At 42.4% G+C, this 26,884-nt stretch overlaps 1 long non-coding RNA gene across 2 annotated transcripts in view; it reads right to left on the bottom strand.

Annotated features, from left to right (window-relative positions):
- LOC106733000 (uncharacterized) overlaps positions 1-4,117 on the bottom strand; it is an 80,581-nt gene extending 76,464 nt beyond the window's left edge. For both annotated transcript variants that reach the window (XR_012898267.1, XR_012898265.1), the window contains exons 1-2: positions 3,592-4,117; positions 1,763-1,869 (exon numbers count right to left, since the gene is read on the bottom strand). This is a non-coding gene — a long non-coding RNA (uncharacterized LOC106733000). The remainder of the gene's footprint in view (positions 1-1,762; positions 1,870-3,591) is intronic.
- Between the last annotated feature and the right edge of the window lie 22,767 nt (positions 4,118-26,884).

Here is a 26,884-nt window from a genome sequence, read left to right as displayed (position 1 = left end):
ACTGGTGACAGGTGAAGAAGGACATGGTGAGGAGGTGTGGGTGTGTGTGGGGCAGGAGGGAGGGAAGAATTCCAACCATGTGACTGCTCTACAACATGATTTCTCCCTGCTGCTACCTCTAGCCTGGGGGAGGGCTGGATAATGCCTCCTCTGCCTCAGGCCATGCCCCTGCTCCATCCACCCCACCCCATTTCTTTTCTCAAACCTCTTCCTCAGAATGACATGGCTCAGGAGCCTAGTGGGGGGACGGGAGGAAGAGGGCTGACACTGGCAATACAGATCCCTCCCCTGCACTCACCAGCAGTGATGGGAGGAAGCAAAGTGACACAGATCCAGCCCTCACTCAGCTATCCAGCTCCTGGACAAGTTGCTTCACTTCCTGCCAGTGAAAAGGGGAGCAGTCCTGCCCTTACCCCAAGTGGCATGCCCAGAAGCCAGAGGAGCCTATCCATATACTCCACTGCCCCCCACTGCTGCCAGTGAGTGTAAAGCACCAGCACCTCCCCCCCCCCCCACTAGTTCTGTGGGCTGACCAGGGATTCTAGCCCCTTGTCCCTCCCACCCATAGCTTATTGGAGGGAGGGGTCATGCCCCAAGGACCCATCTCACGAGTTGCCCCTGTAGGCATTCCACCAATAAAAAGATTGTCTTTGCATCTAAAAAGCTTACAATCTAAAGGCTTCTCTACATAGGAAATTATACTAGTACAGGTTTAATACTGTAACTTTCCATGTGGAACTCTTATTCTGGAATAAGACTGGCCTTTTTCAGCTTAGTTTACACCCATTTCAAAGCAACATAAACAAGAAAATGACCCTCTTAGATGAGAATAAGAGTATCAACTTGGGAGTTATATGCGTATACCTATAATGATATCAATTCACGGCCTACCTTACAAATTGCCCTAAATTACATGTCAGTACCCTCTCTCAGCCAGATAATTTGGTCACAGGGAATAGTTTCTATAGGCACTGAAGATCCAGAGTCATGTGGAAAGGATATGTCTTATTCCATTTTTGTTAACTAACCAGTATACACTGCTAACTACTTCAAATTTCTCCCCTTATTTTTTTATCATAATAATAATAATAATAATCTATGCAGCACCTCTACCAAAACTTATTTTTAGATAATTATTGATTTGGTATTTTATCAGTACTCTTCTAAGAAAAACATTATGCTATTTTATTGTCAAGAACCATATATATTTTGAATCACATTTCTGATTCTTATTGCACTGTCATCTATGTGTATTAATACTTTTTTTTTTTTTAAAGACTACAGTACTGTATTTAACGAAAAGATTAACATCACTTCTGGACAATTTGAGGATAAACAGATTTGAAGTTCTTCTATCTTAAACATCTGAAGCTTTTGACTCTACACATTCTTTAAAAAGTTCTAAGATTCCTAGAACACCTAGAAAATGGAACTTCCCATTATAACTGAAATATGTCTGTTTCAGGTAAAATTAGTAGATGCGATCTATGACAGATCACGACAATACATGTGAAGCCATATACTTGTTTAAGAAATCAAGTTATTTAAAATACTAACAAGTTCAAATTCTTTACCTCCAATCATTTTTTCCCTACTTTAGCAAAAAAATCATGTACAATACCTATTTCAGTTAGGATCTTGATTTGCATACACCAGATAATTCAAATGAAATTTGGTCCAAAAATATCTAATGAATCAATACTATCAAGATACAATAAATATTCAGAGTATAATAGGCAGTTATATTAATCACTTCACATACCTGTGGTTTTTCAGGTTCCTGTGCTTAGTCATGTGTACACGCTCTTCATTTTCTTATAGAGAAAAATAACTTCTGCCAGTTTTTATTCTTGGCTTCTGCACTGCCACCTGTAGTCATACAGGAGAAATTAGTCACATATTATCTTGAAAAGTCTACTATCACAATAGATTTTACTATACAGTCATACTAGTAAAATTTTCTCAGTAGCATGGGGACAGTTACAATACTTCTACTGTGTTATTTGTAAACATCTTTGTAAGGAGAGATATGATTCCAACATAATTTAATTCAATTGAACATGTAAAGGTCTTAAAAGGTCCTAAAAGAAAAAAAAACACCTTGTATCCCACCATCCACTCCTATGTTGTTTAAATGGACACTTTTTAACCCTGCAAGGCAATACTATAACTTTTTCAAATACAGTAAAATATCCGTACTTAGTTTTCTTTCAAATATAAGACTATCCCAACTTGCCATTCTATTTAAAACATCAACATTTTACATAGATGTACTTTTAATGAATTTCTTGGTTAGTCCATATAATTTGTAATGATATGCACAAAAATTAATGTTGACAACATGAAATAATTAGATGTCTTACTGAAAATAAACTATGCTAAACTCTAATTTTCACATTGCATTAAAAATCTATTTTAAATTTACTGCAATAAATTAGAAAATAATCTTTACTCCAATATACCACATTCTCCAGATTCAAGCATTAATCCAGTGGTCAAACACCCACGTTTTGGTACTGAAAGACATCACAGTCATCTTATTTTTTGAGGAAAGGAATATTTTAGTTGTAAACGCAAAGCCTATTTGTATGTAGAATCTTTATAACACTCAGCAACTGAGTGTGAGTCTCAAAGGAAAATAATCTTTTGGAAGGTTATAGTTCTTGCCATGTGCACTCTCTCCCTTGGCTCCACTTATTAATTTTTGATATCTTGTCTACAAGTAACTACACTCTGCCTAGAAAATGCTATCAAGTCATTTACTATTTGAAACTAAATCATTTCCTCCTGCCACTGCGTTTCTCATATTTGAAATCTGAAATCATAAAAGCCTTTTATAATTAACACTGCTGCATATGATCTAATCATCTAAAAACACACATTTGAAGAGAAACATATTTATCCCAAAGCAGCGACTAAATGATTTTTCCAAGGAACTGTCCCTAAAACAAAAAACGGGCTATATTGCGTCGTGCCGAGCATATGCAAAGCCAGGGGAAACCCTGACTGCCCCTCGCTTTGCTCCCCTTGAAGTTACTAGCCAAAATTTCACTGCAAGAGGAATTGGCGTTTTCCACATGGCAGCCCACATTGCTCACTAAAACCGCCAATCGGTCCCCTGTCAAAATGCAGCCACCTTGGGCACCTCCGCTGCACAGCGTGGCTCATATCAATCTCCTAATGCAAGCAGTCTACATAACTACACGGCAAGTAAGTAATGCCACGAAACTACCCCCAATCTATAGCCACCCCCCAGACACACACACACACACACACATATGTTGTCTGACTACACATCACACAGGGATGAAGCTGAAGATCCAACAAAGATTTAACTGAAATCAGCAGAGAAGGCGTTTGTCTCTCTCCCTCACACACACACACACACACGTTCCCGTTTGCAGCCGGGAACAGACACGTTCAGCGCTACAGGGTCCCGTGCCTAAAGCTCCCGCCCCACACGCAGCGCGGGGCGCCTCTCCTCCAGCAGCCGGGGCAAGGGGAGGGTCACTGGCGCAGCCAGACCCGCTGGCGGGGTTGGGGGACGCTGCAGCCACGCGGCTGCCCCGCAGCAGCCAGAGCGCTGCCCACCTGCGCACGGCCCGGGCGGGCTCCTCGCTGCCTCCCGGTGCCGCAGGATGAAGCGGCGGCTCCTTGCAGCGCCGGGTCCCTGCGGCCGCCCGCCGCTGCCTTTTCCTCCTCCTCCTCCGCCGCCGCCGCCCCGCGCCACACAGCCAGGGGGAGCACGCCCCGGGGGCCGCGGCTCCACCCTCCCCGGCCGCTTGGGATTCCTAGGGAGGGAGGGAGGCGGCTCTGCCCCTCGCCCGAGCCCCGCTCGTAGGCACGTTCCCGCCGCGCCTGCTGCTGCTCCCCGGCGGCGGCGGAGCCCCAGTGAGTCTATAGCGAGCAGCACCTCCCCGCCCGCTCGCCGCCGCCTCCTCCTCCTCTTCCTCTCGCCCTCCTCGCCTGCATCACATGGCCCAGGCCCGCCCGGCGCCTCTGCCGCGGCTCGGGGCGCAGCAGCAGCCCACCCGGCTCCCGCTGCAGCTGCCGCCGCCCCCGCCGCCCAACCTGCCACACACAGGGGTCACCTGACTCACTCCAGCGCGCCTCTTCCCCTTCCTCCCCCGCCGCCGCCCGCGCCCTCCGGCCAGCCCACCTGCCCGTGCCAAGGCAGCCACCCACCGCCCGCTGCAGGGAGACTCGCCCACTCCGCCCCCGAAGGCTCTCCGCCGCGCCGCTGCTCTATCCCCCACCCCGCAAAGGGGCGCTGAGAGCAGCAGAGACCGGCCCTGTCACAGCGGAGGAAGTTGAGCTCTGTGTGCAGCCCAGTCTCGGTCTCTGCCGGTGGGCACCGGGGGCTTTTCACGGAGCGGGCAATAGAATTGGTCGTGGGCTCCCAGTTCTGCTTACCAGCAGAACCGCGGCGACTCTCCCGTTGTGTTGGCAAGGCGAACCAATCCCAAAGATGAAATAAGTTAAACGTATCTCGCAACAACCCTCCCCACCCTTATTGATTTCTGTCCTCCGAGATCTTTCGATCATTCAAACAACAAAAGCCCGCCAGGAACGGCTGTGTTTTAGAAGGCACTTCAGGACCTGGGAATTGCATATCTGAAATGTAATGAAAAGAAACAAGTGGACGTTGCCCATTTTTAAAAATCCATCTATTATTCCCTCTTAGGAAGATGTCCAGAGTCAAGTCATCAGATTTTATACAATATTTACCCACTTAACCAAATGGATTTTTTAAAATTTGGGAATATTGGGAGGGGGAGGGGGAAGAGACTAATTGTAGCTGGACAATGGAGAAGAACCTCATCTGGGGTAAATTTTCATAGTGTTATTCACTGGCTGGCAATCTCCCCCTCTGCCTTATTAGAGAATAGTTCACTGATTTGGTTGTTGTATGTTGTTTAAAATTTAGAAAATAAATGATGTATTTATTTTTGTTACATTATTCATCTTTGTTTCCTATAGATCAGATTTCATCTGCTGTGAAATTGACTTCAAAATAATATATTTGCATGACCCAGCTGTCCAACTGGGTTACAGGAATTCTTATATGCATTATTATAGTTTTCTACTGGGTGATATGGAACTCTAAAAATTTTACAAAGTTAAATAAAAAACATTATTTTATTTCCCATTCCAACTGCACATTCCAGTTTGACAAGGACAGGTTTTTTTGTTTGTTTTGATGATATTGTGTTTTACCAACATTTTATTTTAATCCTATATTATCCTATGTTTTTAAAAGCAATTTTTGCTGAAAACAAAAATCCATACATTCTTCTTACAAATCGAGCTACAGTCTATTTGGACTGTGAAAGCTTGCTAAAAGAATCACTGTTAACTCTCTGACCCTTGTCTAGTTTGCTTCAACATTCAGCTTGTTTTCAGTTCCTCTTCATTAGCCTGAGAAGTGAACTCCAAAAATTGCTGTTAACCTGAGTATTGTTAATTAAATGATTACTGGATAAGAAATATGTGTTTATCAAAGACTAAATGTAGTGAGTGTATACAATACTTTTAAATTTGGAATGTAGGAAATTTATTATTTGAAAGCCATTTGAAAAATCTTTGGCTTTATAAAACTAGAATCTTTTCTGTTATCTTTCAAACATTTATCTGTAGATACAAATAAATATTGGTATTGTGTAAATATGTAATTGTTTCTTTTAATAAACAGCATATAAGCATAGCTACATCCTGTTTTAAATGAGAAATTATCAAAGCCAAATAAAACATCTTTACAAGTAAAATATTTTAATAATCTTCTTGGGAAAAGGAAAGGAGCTGATTTGTACACTTCTACCCTAGTGCTAACAGACAAATGCTTTTGGTCTTTCATTCTCTGATGCAACAACCTAACTCCATAATGGTACAATATTTTAGAAGAAGGTAATATGACCATCATTCAATGGTGAGTTTATAATTCTGCTTACAAAAGTAATTGTTTCAAAATATGTCATCAGTTTTAAAATATAAATAAATAAAGCCTGATGGTACTTTACTTTAGATTTCAAGTTTGACTTCTTATCAATGTCTCTACATATAATTATAATACGATCCAGTGTGCCCCAGATAAGACAGGTTTTGCAATTTTCCTATCCAGATGATTTTTTACTAAAATATCATTGTGTGTATTAATTTTTATCAACTAATAAGTATCAGTTAGAAATTCAATAATTACCTGGAATTAGGTCTGTCATTGTCTTCATTTTGCTTGTTGCGCTGCCTCTCTTTAAATAAAAGCTATAGAGTATGGATAATACAGATGTGCTTCCAGTCCAGAAGTATTAGGCCATTTTCTATTCAATCCACAATAAATATATATATATATATATATATATATATATATTGCTTTGACTGAAAGTGTCATAGTTATAACGGCTACAAATGCAGTGAATCTGTAGAAGCAAGTTCTTGTCATTTTCACTGAACCACGTTGTCTGCCCAGTTTTTATATTCCTTATAATAAGTCATCGATCTTTCAGGTATTGCATAAAGCCTTCCTAAAATATAGATATTTTAAGTGAAGCCAGGTGGAGGTTCCATATTTATTCTGAGTCTCAAATACAGTAAAAAGCATTTGGCCATTTTACTATTAATCCAACACTATCCTGTTTGCTGGGAGTTCTTGAGGTGCAGAAAATATTATAAAATCAGGTCCATGTAAAGAATACATGTTTCTTTCGGATAGCATTGCTTCTTCTTACCAGCCTTTCAGATTTGAAAGAAAGAATGCATTTTGTTGCTAAAATAATTCCGAACCGAATTAAGTCAAATAAAATACCATTCTTCTTCTAAATCTGGGAGTCATAGCATCGGGGGGAATAATTAATTCCACTTTCTTCATATTTGTACCAAAAAGGCTCCTTTCTGCTTCCACCAATGCCACCAGAATCTATACTGCAATTGTTTAGTTGCTTCAGTGTGGAGAATTTTCAGTTTTCCAGATAATGAGTTGTGATTCAACACTCCTACTGATAAAATGTCTCCACCTCAGCATCCATTTACTTTGTACAGTGTTAAATCATAATTGTAATTCCTTCCCCCAGAAACTACTCAATGCGACCAACCCAGTGCTTCTTCATCTAGTCCGTTGCAGTATTCACCTTGTATTCAATTCCTCTTCTTCAATCTCACATATTAACACTTGATCCATGGGCAATCTCTAGGAATTAGAAGCATTAGCATGAAGAATGTTCTCATTATCTCAAAGACTGTTTAATTGGCTCTTCATTTTGACTTTCTTTACAATTCCCACTTTTCCTACTGAGAATCTCTATTCCAATTCTTGCCAGTGTGAAGATGTGTAGTTAGACCTCCTTCTTTTCATTTTCTTTTCTTTTTTAAGATTGAGTTCCATTTTCAGCCACCTTCTCTAGCTAATTCTGCTTACTTCCCAAAAGTATTGAGGATTCAGATCATCTTGAATCTGTTCCTCTTCTCTCCATCTTGGACAGCCTTCTCATTTTTCAGTCGAGGTTCAACAGTATCAGTGTCTCCAGTTGTTCTATTTTTCCTTTCCTGTTTCCTCAATTCCTGCTCTAATTGTCACTTGCTGCCTCTGTCTGTACCTCCTGATATATATGCCTAAACAGGATATTTGCTGTGTGTCATTTTATTATACCTCAGCCTTTACTTCAGACCTTTTATTTCCTAAGTTCCTATTCCAAAATATAAAGGTCTCTGGTTCCTCAGATAGTTGTAAAGTAAATTATAATTAATGTAGAATTTAAAAATTATTACTAAGGAAAATTATTTGCTGCTTTTTTACCCCAAATTCCAGCACAAGTTCTGCATCCTAAATTCCTGTGCATGTTCCTAAGCACATGTGATGAGCCAAACTCCACACCATTTAAGTCAGTGGACTTATGTCCAATTCATGCCATTGTGAAAGCAGAATTTAGCACAATAAAGTTAAGGGAAGACTGGGGGGGCGGGGAGAGGACAGTGATGCACCTGGAATTTTTAGAACTTTCTGAAGGGCTTACACACCAAAGACAAAGATAGTTATGGCAATATATGGAAGTATAAGCATGACTAATAGTATTAGTAGCAAATAGTAGTAAAGGATTTGATATAGTCTGGCATAACCTTATCAATAAACTAGGGAATTATAACATAGATGGGACTACTATAAGGAGGGTGCATAATTGATTGGATAACCATTCTCAAAGAGTGGTTTTCAATGGTTCACAATCATACTGGAAGGGCATAACAAATGGGGTTCCACAGGGAGCAATTTTGGGACTGGTTCTGTTCAATATTTGCATCAATGATTTGGATAATGGCATAGAGTGTATGCTAATAAAATTTGCAGATGATACCAAGCTGGGAAGGGATACAAAGTGCTTTGGAGGATAGGTTTATAATTCAAAGTGATCTGTGTCTCTCTCGAGATACCTTCCAATTGTAGTATTCTATGATTCTATGATTAAAATAAGAAAAAAACCCCACATTTACAAGCCAATTAAATTATATAATTCTTCATTGGGATGTCATTTTACTTATTGTCAGTTACCTACTATAGAAAGAATGTATAAAATATTGAAAATTCAGAAGTATGATGCTGCCATGGTAATAAGAGAGGTACATTACATAAGCCCTATAAACTTTGTATCATCCTGTTCCCTTGTGAGCAGCTAGAAAATAGTCCTAATTCCAAACAATCACTTTGCTTCCTTTTGCTATTCACTGTGAAAATCAACATAATCTGGAGAGGATACATTTAAGACTTTGAATCCTCTAATAAACCTTCCACTTTTGTAGTCAGTTAAGCTGTCAAAATGAGCTCAGAAATGATCGCTAAGGAAAAGGAAGGCATGCTCTCTTTAAAACCATTAATTTTCTTCCAACATCTAATATTTAAAACCATTAATTTGTTCATGCATGAAAGGTAAAAATTCATCTCAGTGAATTGCAGAGGTCAATAACAGGTCAAGTCCCTTAACACAATGTGCGAATTAATAGCAATCGGGAGAGAACTATGTGGATAATGGTGGGAGAAATGGCCACTCCTGGGTTGAGGTGGAAGGAAGAGGACCACTGGATATAAACAAACTGTATTACAAGATGTGGTCCAATATGGGACTAGACAACCTTGTGGAAGAAGGGTTCAGCTTCCATAGATCAAATTATCTCTTAAAGGATTTCATTGAGCTGAAATTTCTCAGACAAATTAACGGTCACCTGTAACACCTGATATCTTCACAAACTGCATATTTCCCCTCAGGTCAAATTATTACTCTTCTTTTATTAATAGGATCTTTCAAGCCTTATTATTTTTTTTAAAAGTATGTGAGTTACATATTTAAAGTACAGAAATTAGACCAGAATGTTAAGAGACTAGACTTCAGTGAAATTGTCTGTGTGATCTTAAATTATATTCCTTCCAATGATATTGTTTCAAAGATTTCAACACTCCAGCATATTTCAAAGAAGAGAGTAAGATTATACTCCTACCAATTTCTGCTTTATTTAATTTTATGTTTTTTCTATTATTGTTGCTCAATATTTCTGATCTCTTGATTCCATTGTGGTCCAAATAATCATCCTTGATTATTATAACTCATATGGACATACAAAGAGCTACTATATTTCATCCAACATCCCGAAAGAGTACTAATTCAAGAAAGACACTACTATTTAATAATATTATTCTAATTCAACTCTTGGCCATTAAAATCTCTGCCTATGGAACATATATGGCAGGTTTTTAATTATTCTGCTTCTAAATGAAATGTTTAGTTAGAATGTCTTTAGTATTACATCTTTTATGACCTTCTGTCATAGTTTTCACAATATTCTTCAATCACTATGGTTCAGAATATCCTAAATAACTGATTAGTGCATTAACATCCCACTCCCCATCAGTATCTGGACCAATATAGGGAAGCTAATATTCCACCCTGAGGAACAAATTTGGTGATGAATCCTGGTCACTTGCCACCTGAGGCATATTGTGCATATGCTAAGAAGAAGAAGCGCAGTCACAATGCCATTTAGTTTTTGGAGCATCGAAGAGACTTCCGGTAAGGTGTCATCTCAATAGCCACATGATTTTAAAACTGAAATTTTTTATTCATTCATCCTGCATATCATTTTCAACACCACTAATATTGTTTCTAAAGGAAATATTTTTTCTTACAAAATTAGAGGTTAGCCATGGGCAGATAACCTTGTTCTGGATGAGACTAAGATTAACCATTAAAAGCTAAATTTTGAAATGTTGCTGTCTTAGACTACATTAAGAGTTACATTGTGTTTAATTTTGCATTAGTTAACATGTTTTGCTAATGCAATGCATTTTCCTGCTGTACACATATCTTAAGGTCTGTTAGGCAAGGTTTAAAAAAGAGCATGTTTAATCTTGAGAAAGAAAGACTGTGTGGAAACCTTACAACAATCTTCAGATATGTTAAGGCCTGTTATAACGAGGATTGTGATCAGTTTTTTCCATGGTACGGAGATCCTGGACTTCATTGAGGTCTGGGGGGAGGAGACCAACTTCCAGGATCTCTGCACCAGAAAGCAGAATGCTGATGTCTACAGCCTGTTTGCTGCCAGCCTGGCTGACAAAGGCCATACCCGGACCCTGGACCAAGTCCACCTGAAGGTCAAGGAGCTCCAGCAGACCTAAAAGAAGGCCAGGGAGCAGAGCAGATGCTCCAGGGTGGCACTACACATGTGTTGCTACAACCTGCTGGATGCCATCGTGGGAGGGGAGCTAGTCATCTATCTTCCCCCTGTCATCATCAAGTCCAGCCAGGACACACCCAGCATCAGCCCTCCACTAGGGCAGGGTTGCAGATGAGGAGGAGGAGGAAGCCAGCCAGGTAACCATGCCCATCAGTCAGGACCTGCTCCTCAGCCTGGATCCACTCCCTGGCCCCCTCCCAGGACATCTCCCAGGACTCAGACGATCCTGGGGAAGGCATTTCAGGTGAGTTCTATAACTTTCCCTATCTACACATGGGGGCAGGCATCAGGCTACTCACTCAGCCTACTCAGCCCAACAGCCTGAACACATGGGTGCACATGGAGCACCATTCTGGAGCACTCAGCCCCATGATGCTCTCACACAGGAACCCCTCAGTCCTTCTCACAAGATTCCAGGACAGGCTTGCCTTACTCCGGCCTCCATGGTGAGACACTTTTCCATGACAAACCACCACTAAGAGGTCTGGGGTCATGGAACCACACAGCAGTGCCGTACACAGCACAGGCTCATGCCCCCCACTCAGGCAGCCTACACTCCCGGTCAAGTGTGGCAATGTGGAGGAGACTGATCCCATGCATGGGAACCTGCTGGGGGGAGGAAGAGGAGAGGAACCCAGTAGCACTCTCTCCAGCAAGTGGTGTCTGCCGCTCACCAGGGGCGGCCCGTGAGCCTAGGCAAACTAGGCAGTTGCCTGGGGCGCCACCAGCCCAGGCACCGGATGATGATGTCACGGGGTGCAGAGGCACCCCGTGATTACGTCACGGCGATTGATGGCCGTGCAGGTGGGGACACTGATTGTGCCTTCTGCCTGGGGCGCCAGCTGCCGCAGCCGGCCTCAGGCCACTCCTGCCGCTCACACACACCTCTCCCAATCTGTCCCCTCCTCCAGCACGCAGGGATAGAAGCTCTCTCTCTGCGGGACCCTGCCAGTCCCAGACCCAGTGTGTGCGGGACACAGAAGGAAGCTGAGCTGCTCCATTCTACCCTCCCACCCACAGGCTCCTGACCCGGCCGGCACTTTCTCATGCCTGCTTGGGGCCATGGGTGTAGCAATGCTCTCCTGGGATATCTGTGCCCTTGCAGGAAAGTGCCTGCTATCTAGGCAACATATGGCCTTGCTTGAAGCACATCACCATCGTCTGAACCAAAACCTTCAGTTTCAGCTCAGAGAGTAGGGCTAGGCTTCATACACAGTGTCTCCTGGGATGACTTCCCTTGTCACTTTTCTTCACAGCTGGGCCAGCTGCAAAATTGGCATGTCTACCACCTCCCACACCATCTGCATGGCTCCACAGGATGCACAGGAGGAAGAGAACCCAGGAGGATCTAATGAGGGAGCAGATGGCCTGCCTGCAATCCCTCAAGGAGGAGTGCCAGGAGCAAGCTGCTGACTGAAGCAGTGGAAAACCCCTTGGGACCAGCTAGAACATCAGCATGAGGCTGTATTCTCTACCCTCACCTCAGTGATGGAATGCATGGCCTCATGCATGGAGAGGGCCACCAGACACCTCTCCTCTTAGCCCCTGTAAAGACTGCCAGGCCCCAGAACACAGGGTGGTGGGACCTCTTGGGCAGCCGAAGCCTCCTGATCAGCCCAAGTCCCATCCCTGAGCCTCTCTTCCCGCCTCCTTTCCCCTTCCCCATTCCAGGTTCTTTCCCCAGTCCCTCCCCTGTTGTATATCCCCTCAATAAACAGTCTTGTTTTTTCACAAACAAAGGCTTTTTTTATTTGCTCTGCAGGGGAGAGGGTAAGGGTGGGCAGGGAAAGAGAGGGTGGGGAAGAAAAGACACACAAAGCAAATTCAGGGGCCCCTTGTGAAGAGGCACAGGGGAGAGTCTCACAACTGGCCTTGCACAAAACTTTCCCTCAGGGGCTCTCAGATGAACACAGCCCCTAGATGTGCTCGCCAAATGGCACTGGTGTCCAGCTCCTTGTGTGTCCTGGCCAGCCATTTAGCTTCTGGCCCCACCCTGGCAGGAAAGTCTCCCTCTTGCTCTCACACAAGTTGTAGAGCACACAGCAGGGTGGCACTATGATGGGGAAGTTGCACTCACTGAGGGCCAAGTAGGTGAGGAGACTCCTGAACCTTCCCTTTAAGCATCTGAACACACACTCCACCACCATGCAGCACCTGCTCAGCCTGGCATTGAAGTGCTCCTTGGTGGGTTCCAGGCTGCCTGTGTAGGGCTTCATGAGCCAGGGGAGCAAGGGATAGATTGCATCACCCAGGATGCAGATGGGCATGTCCACTTCCCCGACTCTGATGGTACAATACTCACACATTGACTAATATTTCTGAATTTAACACTCTCTGCCTTCTCCATACACATTTTCAAAGCAATGTAAACTTGATGAGACTATGGGGTAGGAATGAATATAAAACACTCAGTTCAGATGATCTAATATAATGCTGAACTGTAATAGCTGAGGGTATGTCTACACTACCCCGCTAGTTCGAACTAGCGGGGTAATGTATGCATACCGCACTTGCTAATGAAGCCCGGGATTTGAATTTCCCGGGCTTCATTAGCATAAGCGGGGAGCCGCCATTTTTAAATCCCCGCTGCTTCGAACCCCGTGTAGCGCGGCTACACGGGGCTCGAACTAGGTAGTTCGGACTAGGGTCCTATTCCGAACTACCGGTACTCCTCGTGAAACGAGGTGTACCGGTAGTTCGGAATAGGCACCCTAGTCCGAACTACCTAGTTCGAGCCCCGTGTAGCCGCGCTACACGGGGTTCGAAGCAGCGGGGATTTAAAAATGGCGGCTCCCCGCTTATGCTAATGAAGCCCGGGAAATTCAAATCCCGGGCTTCATTAGCAAGTGCGGTATGCATACATTACCCCGCTAGTTCGAACTAGCGGGGTAGTGTAGACATACCCTGAGTAAGGAAGCTCAAATTATAAAATACACCACTTTCATGAAACTCATTTTGTGTTAATGTCAAATAGGGATTGAAGAACATTTTCATAGTTTGATGTTGGTTTCATTCTTTGTTGTTTGTCACACTCTCTTAATATATTTGCAAGTAGCATTTCCTCCTATCAGTTCTGTCTGGAGATAGTTGGTCTCTGAAGGTCAAAAGACCTGATCATGATTTGATCAAAATTTTCTCAAAGTCTGGAGATGCTTGAATCCATGGTTTTGGTTTGGGCTTTTGTTTAATGTTATCTTTTACAATTCCCAATCAAGAACTAATTTGCTTTCCTATTTTGTTATGAATTGTGTGCAACAATTTTTTTTTTCATTTCCTTCCTTGACTGTATACTTGAATCAAAGATGATGTAAGCATAGCTCATGGAAAAGCGTATGTTAACCAGCGCTACATCAGTGGCACTAGCAGTCAGGCTCTGCATTAACAGAGCTCTTAATTGTGTAGACCCTTCATAAACAGTGTTTCCCCCTTTATTTCTCAGTGCTGGAGGTTTATATTTTAAATATATTAACCCACAGGATATTCTTATTATTAGATTGAGTTGAAAAATGTTTACCAACTCCACTTAACCATGTATTCTTGTTACAATTACTTCACAAATGCACAAAAATATCAAGACCAATACATATCCCAATACATCCTTTTTATGTATTTCCATATGCTGAGTTTTCATTTATTATTAGCAAAAAGTAATTTTTAAACAAGATGCAGTAAGAGATGAAATAACAAGACAATTTTATTGCCAATTATAAGATGAAGGGAATGATTACTGAAAACTGGTTGGCCAAGTTACAAGGCACTAGCTATTAACCACTTCATCAAGCTAAAAAAATCAACGTGCAAAAAGCAGGAAGAGCAACTTCTTCGAAACAGCAAGTCTTAAAAATAAAAGATTTGGATTCTTCTCACCAAATAAATGTTCATAAAAGTTACATCAATGCTTTCAAAGTGAAAAAGTATGAGCGGGATAGTGAGAACCACTACCAACACTTCTTTTCCTTAAAGTTTCCATGTTGTTGGTTTTTTTTGCTTGTTTTTAATATTTTCTCCAAAAGAGAAAGGAAAAAAAAGTAAATTGTAAATGCTTGGGGGGCAGCTAGGCACTGTATTACTCTTTCTTTGAATTGTGCCTAGCAGTGCCCATGACTCTATGATTCTGAGGACCCACTTGTAGTTTATGTAATAAACATAATTAATCAACCATCTGAAATAAGCGGATGACCTTTAGAACAAACCAGTAATAAACATATGATGCTGGGTTTGTTAAGATATAGACACATTTGGGTAGTTTAATATTTGGGTAGTTGTCCATAGGGACTTCTTGGTGAGTACCAAATGAACAAACTCTTTTGTGGGCAAAAATCCATCCAAAATATGTGATTCCATATTACTGAGAACCATTCCAAGAGGGAAACTAACTTGGAAGTACCTTGATATAATCTATTGCTCAATAAATGGGCAATAATATGATAGCAGCAGCAAATGTATGTTGGTATGTCATGATGAGTGGGCTCACACAGTCATGGGGATTTATGGATATAAAAGAAAGAAAAAAGGACAGAGTGCCAGCTGTTATCTGCATCAAAATCAGCAGAACTCTGCTGATTATCCCAGTGACAACATGCCCAGGATGTGTAAATTATCATACTAAAGTTCTCAATAGATACGGGTGTTTATTTAGGGAACAAAGATCCTTTTACTACAGTAATTTGCGTTTAGTTCTTTTAAATTTTGCTGATCACTTTTAACTCCTCCGAAAGACCTAGTGTAGTCACGTTGCCTCCTTCCCATGGAGCTTTTTGAAATGCCGGGACAGCAGGGAAAATATTGGGCTTTTTTAAAATATATAAGATTAGTAGAAGATTTACCCGATGTTGCTCGGGTCCTTAACTCAATTAATTTTTGTTTTTTGGAAAATAAAATGAAAATGTAGATGCTTAATTTAAACCATTGCACTTTGCTCCCTGACAAAGTCAAATAGCCAGCAACGTTCCCATACAAATGAGGTGGGAGAGAAGCTGCAGATCCCCACACTCACAATAGGGCTCATGGGGAGTGAGAGTCTCAGAACTGGGCAGTCCCGGACAGAGAAGGGAATGCCCCCAGTCAGCCCCTTTTACCTGCCTGCTGAATCTGCCTCTTTTCTGTATGGTTTTTTGAGAAGCAATCCCATTCCAGGAACATCCCATTTTCCTGGTATGACCAAATCCTGCCCTTGCTTTAAGTTATGATGAGAAGAAGCTCTATACCAAATTTGATGGTCCTAGCTCTTACCATTTAGGAGGAGTTCTTGAACAAACAGACAGATGGACGGACAGATAGACAGACAGACACTCTCAAATATATAGCGGATAAACCAATAGCAGCACAGGGTATCGTTTGGGGAATTAATGACTAGATGAGGTTAATGGCCCTTGGCTTCACTTTGGGCCTTCAGTTCTCCCAGTCAGTCATTAATTCCCAGGAAAAGCCTTGTGCCTTGATTGTTATTGCATTAATACATTAAATTCAAGTTAAGGGTCTAACTTAATGTTTAGCTGTTATAAAGTAAAACACAAGGAAGCATTCCCAGTGGACATATTTACTGTTAAATATATTTTTATTTACCTGATTTGTCATTATGTGTTTAAGTTGAGGAATTATATACATTTACTGAATTGTTTTGTTTTTATAGTTCATAATAGACCACATAAGATACAACACATTCTGTTGCACAGCTCTGCTACATTTAATATTTCATTTACAATATCATGTCTCAAGTGAAACAAAAATAAATGTGTTAACAAATAACTATACTTGGTGGATAGAGAAAACAGCCTAAAGATTGGACCAGAACTATTACAATTAAGTTAGCATCATGTCAGTTTTATTATGCCAAATTGAGGCTAACATCATTACTCATAATGTCTCAAGCCAAAAGTGGAAAATGAGGGTGAACATTTTGGCCTAAAGATAACCAGTTTTGAAAGGTGGAAATGTCATGATGCCTCTTATTCATGTGATTTTTCTGTCATCTTGAGATAGGATCTCATGAGAACAGCTGGTAATAGGCAACAGGGGAAGGATCCCCTGATGATTCCCCGTTCTTTTCATTCTCTCTGGGACATCTGTCATTGGCCACTGACAGTTGACAGGATAGTGGGCTGGATGGAACTTTGGTCTGACCCAGTATGGCCGTTCTTACGTTAGCTGTTCACAGAAGTATATATATTTATATTGATGCATATCTGAATTGGTTATGAGAACAAAGCCTGAGATTTGGATCCAATCCAGGACTAAAACCATTGGTGTATATTTGAATATGTCCCTCTCCCTAGAGAAACTAAGGAAGAGGGAGGAGAGGTTTGGAGCTGAGTTTCATTTAATTGAACCTTGTCTTCACTGATTCTTTTAATTTATGAGTCATGTTCACTATTTGCTTTATTTAATGTCTTTGATCATTTTAATAGGTTACTAAATTATCCTTTTGAAGGCCTAGGCATCTCTCTCAGCATTAACAAACATTCTTCGTTCAAACCTGTGGGTAGTTTACCATTTACTATCATCACTGCATTCAAACTGCTTGTGTTTTTATTTCATTCAAGTACTGTAATTTAGTGACCAAAGGTGATACTGTTTCCATTATGGAAAATGCACATGTTGAAAAATGTGGTTTTGGAACCAACATTATTTTACTTAAATGTAACGGGCTAAACTTATTCCAGGAGCCTCTCCATTAAAGTCAGAGGAGTTACACCAGTACTCAAATGTGGTTCATTGTACCACACTTGTACACTACAATGGGCTTAGATTTTATGTATGCATAAAAGAAGGTTAAAAGGATATCTGTATCACCTTTGCAGGATTCTGGGAAATGCCACGTGACAGCATGTGATGCTCATTCAAGACAACATATACTAAAAAGATCTTAAAATATGGGTAAGTGCTAAATAAGACACAAAACATAGGAAGAAGAATTGCCTATAAAAATGTGTGTGACCTGTGCTTTATCCCTGGCTGACACACTCTTGCTCAGTGACTTTGGATAAGTCATTTTAACTCTATATGTCTCTTTTTATCTGTCTTTAAGATGAGGGAAAATACATACCTCACAGAAATGCTTAAGGAATTATTATGAAATGCTTTTCAACATAAGCTAAACTAAAAGGGGACATTGCTACTCTGAATAAGAGTGTTAACATGGGGAGTTATGCCTGTATAACAATAGTGGTACATTTATACAGTTATAGGAATATTGGCAACTTTCCCATGTAGACAAGGTCTAAGTTGCCAATACATATGTGACTGAGCCCAATAGAGACACTAGTGGATATCCTCAGCTCAAATATCCTTTTCCTGAAAGGGAAATAGGCAAAAAGGAAACACAACATGGCTATGTCTAGACTGCAAGCCTCTTTCGAAAGAGAGCGTCTAGACTGCACGCGGAACTTTCGAAAGAGCAAGCCGCTTTTTCGAAAGAAAGCACCCAGTGAGTCTGGATGCTCTCTTTTGAAGAAGCCCTATTTACATTCAAGAACGCCTTCTTTCGAAAGAAGCACTTTCGAAAGAAGGCGTTCTTCCTCGTGAAATGAGGTTTACCGCCGTCGAAAGAAAAGCCGCGTTCTTTCGATTTAATTTCGAAAGAACGCGGCTGCAGTCTAGACGCAGGTGAAGTTTTTTCGGAAAAAGGCTACTTTTCCCGAAAAAACCCCTGAGTTTGGACACAGCCCATGAGAAGAATAAAAAATAGGAAGCATGAACATAGAGAGAAGGAAAACAAGACAAGAAAAAAAGAATAGAGATAGGTAACAGGAAAGTAGACAGAAATAAGGGTGGCAGTAACTGTGGGGCACTGTGTAAGAGTCAGTGAAGACAGGGATGCCATCTACCAATCTCAAAACCTGTGAAACATTGGTTTGTAACAAGGATCTCACTAGCAGCTCCATCCATGTAGACTATGACTATGCAGTCATGTAAGTAGATGTATAATTGCTGATTTTTTAAAATGCTATCACATATTTATGCACCAGAATCTAAGATTTCCTTTACATAATACTGTAGATGTGAAACTTTATGGTTATGATGATGATAATCTTCCAAATGTGAACTGAATAAAAACCAATGAAGTGAAGTTTGCTCAAGTGTGCAGACAGCCTAAAACAATAGCACTAACAATGATTGTATACTGCTCTCATTCATCTCAGTAGAGTGTTAGCTTTGATGCCTAATTATGGTCATTCAAAATGTCAACATTAGCTATTTCCACTGTTGAGCATTTCAGCAGAAACATCATGCTACCATACATATCTCTCAGTATTGCACATAGTGGCAGATATTGGGCAGGTGCCGTTAGTCAACTAGCTGTTGTCCAGGATTATTGAAGCAAGGAATTAAAACGTCCTTCTCTGAATTTAAAGTCTTTCTGTCTTTTCCAAAAAGAGAAGCTTCATTATCACAATACAAATAAACAAACAAAAAACATGCTCACCCTGAATTTACACCTGGGAATCAAAGAATCAAATTATCCTATATACCTTTCTGGCAGCCAAAATTTCTCTCTCCCAACCAGCCGTCCAAACCTTCACCTTTTCCCTTTATTGCTTTTACAGTGTATTTACTTGTCAATGCACCAGAAACTGAAAAGCTGGAGGATGGAGTAAAATAAGTTGAATTGAATATCATACACAAATCCCAAGGATATTCCACTGATCACTCAGGAGTAGACTGGGAACAGTGAGTAGATTTATGAAGAGATAGTGTCTCACAATTCCATGGTTCTCTATCATATCAATTATGTCTTGAGTATTACAAAAGGCTATGCGGCTTTGATTATAATGCAACAAAACTAGTTCAGTCAATTAGGGTACATCTACACAGCAGTGTTATTTCAGAATAACTAAAACCAGTTATTTCAACATAATGTCAAAATAATGTTGAGCTGGAGGACTTCTTACTCTACTTCCTGTAACCCTCATTTTATGAGGAGTAAGGAAAGTCGGAGGAAGAGTGTTCTGCCTTGGACTTCCTGCTGCATAGACAGCACCAAAAGCCAAGTTAAGCTATTTTGACTTAAGCTACGCAATTGACGTAGCTCAAGTTGTGTAGCTTATTTTGGCTTTAGCCCTGCTGTGTAGACATGGCCTTAGAGTGCAGGGGTATGGTACTGGTATGGACCCGAAAGAGTGTGGTTATTTCTCAATAGCCATACATTGGCGCTTTGACAGTTTACTTCTTATTTCTCAATAACCATACAGTTAGAGTGACCATTTTCTGAATGTATAGGGGCTGTTCTGATATTTGTGGCTTTGTCACATATAGGTGCCTATTCCTCCCTTATATTCCTTCTCCTGCCTGTTCACAGTTGCTAGCTGGGTACCCCAAATATAATATGTGAATCCTTCCATTATTATTTGTTATGGCCCTCAAAACTGTCCATCCACAACAAACATGGCAACCTCAACTTCCCAGCCTGGTAGAAGGGGGTCCTTGCCCTAAGTTCCCTGTAAGCTGTATAGCTTCCTATTTAGCGCTGCACAGGTGTAAGGGAAACCTGCTTGGGGACCTACTACAGCTGGGGGAGGACTAACCTACCCCACTCCTAGTCCCAGCCTAGCCTGGCCTCCAAACTGCTGTAGCTAGAGGTTGTGGGGAGGACAGTCTGAAGCTGCTGTGGCTGGGATGCCTCTTCCCTGGCTTGAACCCAGCTGCAGCTGGGGTTACTCTCCCCCGCTTCATCCCAGCCCCAGCTCGAAGTTGCCAGGGCAGGGCAGGTACACCTATTCTGCAGCCTCAATTCCAGAGCTCCCAGAGTGACAAGAGGGGACTTTCCCCCTCAGCCCAGGTGCTGCTATAAGGGGAAGTCCTCTCTCCTCCCATTAGCTCTGGAGCACCCTCCACTACAAACCTCTCAGCCCAGCCCCACGCAATAGCCTGCCTCCCGCAGCTGGAGCCCTCATACCCCTGCGCCCCACCCTCTGTCCCAGCTCTGAACCTCTCATCCCCTGCTAGAGTCTCTTGCACCCCAACTCTCTGCCCCAGGCCTGAGCCCCCTCCCACACTCAGAACCCCTTGCCTCCCCACCCCCCACCACCATATGTGTACCAATATGAAGGTGATAGGTCACATCACAAAATTCATTCCACTCTGGGGTGGGGAAAATTAGGGAATGTCTACACTAGCCCATAGATCAATCTAGGGATGCTAATGAGGGTGACCAAAATTGCAAATGAAGCGCAGAATTTAAATATCCCGTGCTTGATTTGCATGTTCCCGTCCGGTCTCCATTTTCGAAATTGACTAGCCTGAAGTAACTGCCCGTGTCTACACGCGGCAATGAAACGGGATTCCGAAATAAAGCCCTAACTCAAATTAGCTGTTATTCCTCCTGCAATGAGGTTTACCAGCTAATTCGAGTTAGGACTTTATTTCGGAATCCCGTTTCACTGCTGCGTGTGGACGCAGGCAGTTACTTCGGGCTAGTCAATTTCTAAAATGGCGAACGGCCGGGAACATGCAAATCAAGCACGGGATATTTAAATCCCGCGCTTCATTTGTAATTTCGGTTGCCCTCATTAGCCTCCCTAGATCGATCTAGGGGGCTAGTGTAGACGTACCCTTAGAGGGAAAACTGGCCTTGACCAGGACAGTCAAAGGGTGATTCAGCAGTTCTTCTGGGAATCAACCACCTCTGGAGCTTCTGTGGGCCCTACTAAGAGATAAAGCTGCCTGCCCTCCACACCCAAGCAGAAAACTCACCCACAGAAACACAGTGTTTGAAACATTACCTTCCCTCCACAAGGGAGACTATTCCCTGGGCACAAGGAGCAATGGTGCTGCTTTCTTTTCCCCAGGTCAGCATTGCTGAATTTGATCCAGTATGTGTAATTGTCTGCGCAACCAACTTAAGTGGATTAAACTGAATTGAAAGTATCCTGGCCAGGAGGAAGGTGCCACTTAAGTCCACATTTTTAGGGGTTTTTTCCCCTTTGGTTAGCTTTTTTTCTGTTCCCAGCTCGATACGCTATCCCTGTTCACTTCACAACCCTTGTAACCCTTCTGTACAGGAATCTGAATCAAATGAGATGCAAATACACATCCACAGCTTTTGACTGACTGTTGGCAGTCTTTATCGCCTGTTTCAGATCTAAGGAACCAATGCCCAATAAGTGAAGTCTGATCAAAGTACAAAACTGATAAAGTTTCATACTGTGGCTCATCTGTGGGTCAAAATCTGAACTACAGCAGGGGGCCACAAAAGCCTGATCTTTACTCTGCCATGTGGGAATGGACCCAACACATTCAACATAAGCATATCTTTTAAAATGGCATGAGAGCGGATTTGAGACTTGAATCTTCCTTCTTTTTTTGGCTCAGAGAGAAGCCAGATGCCAATTGAGTCATACTTAATTCATTTTAATAATCATAATGTGTTCAATAACATGCCATCAGATACTCATATGCACCCTCTCGCCTTACATCCATTCTAACCTCTTCTCAAAGACTAAGACACTGGTAACTATGGCCACCCAGTAATATTTTCCTTGTGACAGCTAATATTATCCACCTAGCAGAATTGAGACATTAAGTCTGCTTTAACTTTCTTAGTTTATATGAAACTTTGCAAATAGTAAACTTCAAATAACGTGCTATGAATATGCAGTGGGAGGATTAAAACAAGATTTTTGGCAGTAAAATTATTTTTATTCTGTCATGTAGCTTGTCATCAACAGGGACAATGTAGAGACCACTCCTTCCAGCAAACTTTCTTGTCTGATTTGATTTCAAAAATTACCAAGGCCTTGATATGATTGGTTGTAATCTTTGCCATTTAAGGGCTCCACTTTGCATTTTTGAATGCATGGATCTTTGGTTCAGCCAGGTCCTATAACACTGCTGCACTGAATATTATGTTCAATATCTTGGGTACCAAATGCACTATCATATAAAGTTTTAAATTATGATTTTCTGCCTGTGTTTTGCAACCCAGTGGGTAAATGATCATCACTATATTTTGTGCTCCTGCAATTACACAAACATCTGGGCAAGCATTCTGAATAAGACTAATATGGGTAGTTCAAATCCATTCTGACACATTATGTGAACAGAGTAGTAAGTGGATGATACTTACTGTAACTGGAGCGTCTTCGAGAGGCATGGCCCCATCTGTATTTCACACACGGATACATAGGTGCACCATGTGCCTGAGTTCAGAAATATTTAACAAGCTGTGTCTCTTGTTCCCTATCTGTTCAGTAGATCTCCCCGTATTCCCAAGTGAGGGTATAAGAAACAGTGCAGCTCGATTCTCCTTCAGTTGGTCTTTTTACCATGAATCTAGTGAGATCCAAAACAGAGGCAATGGAGAGCAGTATAGATAGGAATCACACATCCTGAGAAACCTCCAGTTACAGTTAAGAAGCCTTCAATTCTTCAAGCTCTCATCCCTGTGTGAATGGTGCATGTAGGAGATTGACAAGGAGTTATCAGATTGGAGATGGATATGAGGGAGAGAGAAACAAAGATGCACACAGTACCACAGATCCAACTGCTGCATCCATAGCAGAGGCTGGGACTAGCAAATGTGTATATGGAGCTCTAGGTGGCTGCTCTGCATATGCCCTATATTGGACCTCCTGAAGGGAGACTCTTACAGTAGCATGCGCTTTCAAGGAATGGGCCATTACACCACCCAGAAGTGAGATGTGAGCTATTCCATAGCATTTGGTAATACAGCCAGCAGCTCACAGAGAAGTCCTCTGAGAGGATACAGCTTGACCAGGTTGTGATGAAGAATCTTGGAGATTTTCTGAATGGACTTAGTTCTTTGCAACTAAGAGGTCAGGGCATTCTTGATGTCGAAGAAGTAAAGTCTCTGTTCTTCAGGGAAGGCGTGAGATTTTGGAAAAAGGACAGGTTAGGATGTTTGTCCCTGCCCCTATCCTGTATCAAGAGTTCTCTTGGCTCTTGTTGGAGGGTGGGCTCATCTCAGGAGCATACAGGTGGGAAAGGGGAGAGAATCCAGGTGTGGAGGAAGGGCAGGGGTTCACGCAGACACTGAGGAGCCTCCAGGTGGGAGGGGGAAGGGGATTCGGGCATGGCAGCCTAGCAGGGGCTCAAGCCATGCTTCACTTGGGTTGAGCAAGGGTTTACTGCAGAGGCATCAACTAATAGCTTCCCCGGCTTCATCCAGGTTGCCAGGCATGATATCAATCTTCTCCAATTCACACAGAACAACAGGGAGCAGGTGCTGACTGAATGTGTCAGAAACCTGGACCTTATGCGGCAATGCTTTGTGCTGCAATGATGCCAGACCACTTACTGCTGGTGTGGCATGGGAAGGTGTCCCGCCATGGAGGACGGAATAAGGCCAGCCTCCCCTTGTGAGATGGGTGAAAGAGTTCCTGTATGAGAGCAGGATGGAGCTGTGCAGGGAGGATTCCCGCTCCATCTCCAGACACATTAACAAGCTGTCCAGGAAGCCCGTGCTGTGTAGGCAGAGTGGCTGCCACAGCTCGCACATAACTGTCTTAACCCACTTGTAGCATGATAAAAAAAATGTGAACTCACCAGAAGTGCCCTCCCCGCCATCAGGGCCCAGCAGCGAAATGACCTGGGTGGAGGGGATTGTCTCCAAAGTTATAAAAAGGTCCTGGCTGTCAGTGAGATTGGTTGTCGCACTTGCCTGCTGACCATTCCCCGCCTCCTCTTCCTTTTCTTCATTCATGCTGTTCTCCATGCTGCTGCCCAAGGTTGCCTGAGGCATGTCTTGGAAGGAATCCATGGACTGGCTTGAGAAACTGGTCAGGTCCCTTCCCCCAGGATCCCATGCAGATGCTCAGATAAGTGGCATGTTTGCAGTAATGTCCCAGCTCATCCTTTTGCCTCCTTTGTCTTCTGATATGACTGCTTCAGCTCCTTTATTTTCACACTGCACCATTGGGCATATCTCCTCCATGCCCTTTGCAATGTTGGCATAGATAGCTATGAGCCTTTTGCTTGTTCACAATTCTGCAAGAACAGATTCCTCTCCCCACACAGCAACAAGATCCAGGATCTCCTGCATGCTCCATGCTAGAGCTCATTTGCAACTCTGGGCATTCATGATCAGCTGTGCTGCTGCTGTTTTCTGCCTGCTTTAAGGTCTGGAGATCAGCAAAGTTGAAAGTCCTGGCCAGAGAGATCACTGCTGCGCACTTTGTAACACCTCCCAGAAGCCAAGACCTTGGACTTTCACAGTGATGTGTCTGCACTGCCCTAAAGTTGACCATGCAAAGTTGAATTTAATGGTACTCCTTGTGAAAATCAACTTCAACAGCCCTTAAAGTAGACAGAACGGGCTTGGTGGTTTGGCCTCAGTGTTTAGAACAGTGTTTCTTAAACTGTGTTCCGTGTGCTGCGAGGCAGTCAGAGGTGTGCCACGGCGAACAACAGAATTAAAAATGGCCACCCTTAAAGTGGCAGGCGACTTTTTTTTTGCTCACTAACTTTCCCCCAACCCTTTTTTCCTCAATAACTCCTCCCCCCCCACACACACACACACTTCTTTTTTTTTTTTGCTCATCAAAAAATCCTTGGTGTTCCTCACAAAAAAAAGATTGTTTGGTGTTCCTCGGTCTTAAAAAGTTTAAGAAACACTGGTTTGGAAAGGTCGACCTTAACACCCAGTGTAGACCAGACTTAAGGAAGAGATTTGAATTTCAGCAGGGGAGGTGTATTAGGAAGAACCTCCTGTCAGGGTAGAACTGGAATAAATTGCTTAAGGAGGTTGTGGAATCTCCATAATTGGAAATTTTTAAGAGCAGGTTAGAAAAACACCTGTCAGGACTGGTCTAGATAATACTTATGTGATGGACCCCTCCCCCCCATGCCTTATAAAATGGACTTATGGACATGAATATACATCACTCAAAAGTGTTTTGAGTGAATTATTTAGTGTAACCCATCAATCTTTGTGTCACAATCTGCTGGGTCTGTTTATCGTTATTTGATGTATGTATCATTTTGGGGTGTAAAATTAGACAGATGGAGTGGGGAATACTTTGTGGGTTTCAAATGTGTGAATGAGAGAAATGGAGGGTGTAACCCTCAACTGTTAAACTACCTCTTTTGTCCTTCGGTCTGAGCAGTGGTTGGTAGGAGTAGCCTCAATTCTTCAACGAAAAGAATAGGAAAACAGAGGCCGGGGTATTTTGGCCTGAAGGAAGGAGCTGAAGACCCCAGTCTGGGGAAAAGAGCCCTGGTTTGGAGTGGCAGCTAGAAAAGAGGTTTTAAGGTGAGTTTGAACTGAGGTTTCAGTGTAGAATTAGCCAAGCGTTTTTGTTTCTTTTGATTTGTAACTTCCTTTGCTCTGCCTATTCTTACTTATTACTGCTTAGATCCTACTGCGTCTACTTACTAAATTTGTTTTTATTTTCTATCAAACCCAGTGTAAGTAATTGTTACGGGGGGGGGGGGGGGGAGGGGGAACCAGCATGCACATTCCCCCTTTCATTGTTAAAGGGGGCTTACCTAATTCCTTGGGGTTTGATCCCATCTGGGGAGTGCTCTCTCAGGAGGCTGAGTTCTAAACTGCACTCTTCTCAGACATGAAGAGGTTCAGGGTCTGTACTGCTTCTCAGTGTGGGCAGGGATTTCATCTCAGGGCCTTGGCTGGGGGAGACCAGCAGAGCTGGCCTAGCAGGATTGGGCGGTGAGGAGCTCCAGAGAGCAGGAAGGCAAGTGGCAGTAGCTGTGTCGGGAAGCACCCCAAGGGGTCGTCTGTGACCGCACCCCATCATCTTAGTCCTGACATGAGTCCAGAGCACTGGATTAGATGATCTCCTGAGGTCTCTTCCAGTCCTGCAATTCTAAGCAGAAATTGGCCTTTTCTGGGGGTTTGGATTCATTTCAAGGAAAAAAAATCTAGAAAATGGAGACAGTCAGAATTCATGTATGCCCAAAGTTCAGAAGTATTGGGATATCAATTTGGCTTTGATCTTTCCTTCTCTCTCTAAAGAAGAATGTGTTTGCTTAAAAGACTGACTGACTAATAATAATAATAAAGTTTTTATTGCTTTTCAACAGTACAGATGCTCCCAAACCCTATAGCATTAATAAGATTTCACCAGATGCCCATCTTAATTCAGAGCTTTCTCTTCCAGCAAAAAGAATATTGCTTTAAAGAATTAGTCTCAGTTTCCTTCTCCATTTCACACTTCCCCAAGTCTCATTAAGCTAGTTATGGGATTTTTTTTTAAAT

Source organism: Pelodiscus sinensis, chromosome 1, assembly GCF_049634645.1.
Source record: "Pelodiscus sinensis isolate JC-2024 chromosome 1, ASM4963464v1, whole genome shotgun sequence".
In the NCBI taxonomy this organism is placed as follows: Eukaryota; Metazoa; Chordata; order Testudines; family Trionychidae; genus Pelodiscus; species Pelodiscus sinensis.
Note: the sequence above shows the minus strand (reverse complement) of the source record. Positions and strands in the feature narration are given on the sequence as shown.